Source organism: Schistocerca serialis, chromosome 3 (assembly GCF_023864345.2).
Source record: "Schistocerca serialis cubense isolate TAMUIC-IGC-003099 chromosome 3, iqSchSeri2.2, whole genome shotgun sequence".
NCBI lineage: Eukaryota > Metazoa > Arthropoda > Insecta > Orthoptera > Acrididae > Schistocerca > Schistocerca serialis.
The window spans coordinates 1,020,959,362-1,020,961,163 of record NC_064640.1 but is presented as its reverse complement, the minus strand read 5'-3'; the positions used below and the strand labels follow the sequence as shown (position 1 = coordinate 1,020,961,163).

The 1,802-nt window shown below is 47.1% G+C and overlaps 1 pseudogene; it reads left to right on the top strand.

Annotated features, from left to right (window-relative positions):
- The first annotated feature begins 237 nt into the window (after positions 1–237).
- LOC126471783 (5S ribosomal RNA) lies at positions 238–355 on the top strand (annotated as a pseudogene).
- Positions 356–1,802: the final 1,447 nt, after the last annotated feature.

The following is a 1,802-nucleotide window of genomic DNA, read 5'->3' as shown; positions in this document are numbered from 1 at the left end:
GTCTGGTGATTCGAACTGTTGTGCTGTCTTCGATGAATAGCACTCCATAGCTTTTTTCCCAACAGGATAACGCTCGCCTACATACGCTGTTGTAACCCAACATGCTTTACAGAGTGTTGGCATGTTGCCTTGGCCTGCTCGATCAGTCTCCAATGGAGCACATATGGAACATCGTCGCACGCCAGCTCCAGCGTCATCCACAACCAGCATTAACAGCCCCTTAATTACTGACCTATAGGCCACGGCCTTGCCACAGTGGATACACCGGTTCCCGCCAGATCACCGAAGTTAAGCGCTGTCGGGCGTGGCCGGCACTTGGATGGGTAACCATCCCGGCTGCCATGAGCTGTTGCCATTTTTAGGAGTGCCCTCAGTCTCGTGTTGCCAATTGAGGAGCTACTTGACCAAATAGTAGCGGCTCCAGTCAAAGAAAACCATCGTCACCACCGGTAGAGCGGTGTGCTGACCACACACCGCTCCTATCCGCATCCTCAGCTCAGGATGACACGGCGGTCGGATGGTCCCGACGGGCCACTTGTGGCCTGAAGACGGAGTGTTTTATTGACTGACCACGTGCAACGGGCATGGAACTCCATCCCACGAACTGACATTCAGCGCCAGTACAAAAATGGTTGAAATGGCTCTCAGTACTATGGGACAACTTCTGAGGTCATCAGTCCCCTTGAACTCAGAACTACTTAAACCTAACTAACCTAAGGACATCACACACATCCATGCCCGAGGCAGGATTCGAACCTGCGACCGTAGAGGGTAGCGCGGTTCCAGACTGTAGCGCCTAGAACTGCTCGGCCACCCCGGCCGGCTGCACCAGTACAACACAACGTATTCACATGTGCAAGCTTGCATTCACCACTCTGGCTGTTACACCGGTTATTAATGCACCCGCATTTTACATTTTCTGTCGCGTATCTCGCGCTTACATTAATCTGTGATGTTGCAACTTTGCAGTGTTGTTGTTTTTTCCGTCAGTGTGTTTTAGAGCCCCTATTTACCAGACATTTTTCTTGTTTTGGTCTATACTACCTCATGCAAAAATATGGAAACCAAAGACCTTGCAGTAGAACAGATGTGTTTCACACTATCGAAGAAGAGCAAGTGCTCATAGCTCTTAAGGTATGCAGTCCAGAGCACATGTTTACCACATCTTTCCCTTCTTGTTTCGAACCGTATTACAACCTCTGAAAGTTGCCTACCCTACAGTCGTACCAACGACATTAATGGTACAAGTACATCACTGTAGAGGTATCAGAACGATTTTCACAGACAGAGTCGTTTCCGGACCAGTGTTTGCGGATCAGAGTCCCTTTCCTCAAATAAATACATTTACTGTCCTCCAGCATCCATGAAAGTTTGTAACATCGTAATAGAATCACCCTGCATATTCCGCAAGCCACTGTACAGCACACGGCGGTGGGCGCGTCGTGCCAGCATTATTCATTTTATTTCCTATTCCACTGGCGGATTGAGCGAGGGAAAAAATAACGTTCTGTACCTGCTCTAATCCCTCTTACCTTATTCATCTTGAGGTTGCTGCTCACTCTTGTGTTCGCGATTTTTTTTTTTTTTTTTTTTACAAATAAATTGGATACGTTTCGCCTTGACCAAACGCGCTTTCTTCTTCTTTAGCCTGACTTGTTTCAGCTACGGCAGCTTCAGTAGATTTTCTTTATTTGCTTTCTTGTTAACACATTATGTAATTTCTGCAGCTTTCTTCCTTTACAGCAAAGCACAGAAAGCTGTAGAAACTACAGCATGTCCTAACAACAAAGGAAATAAAGAAC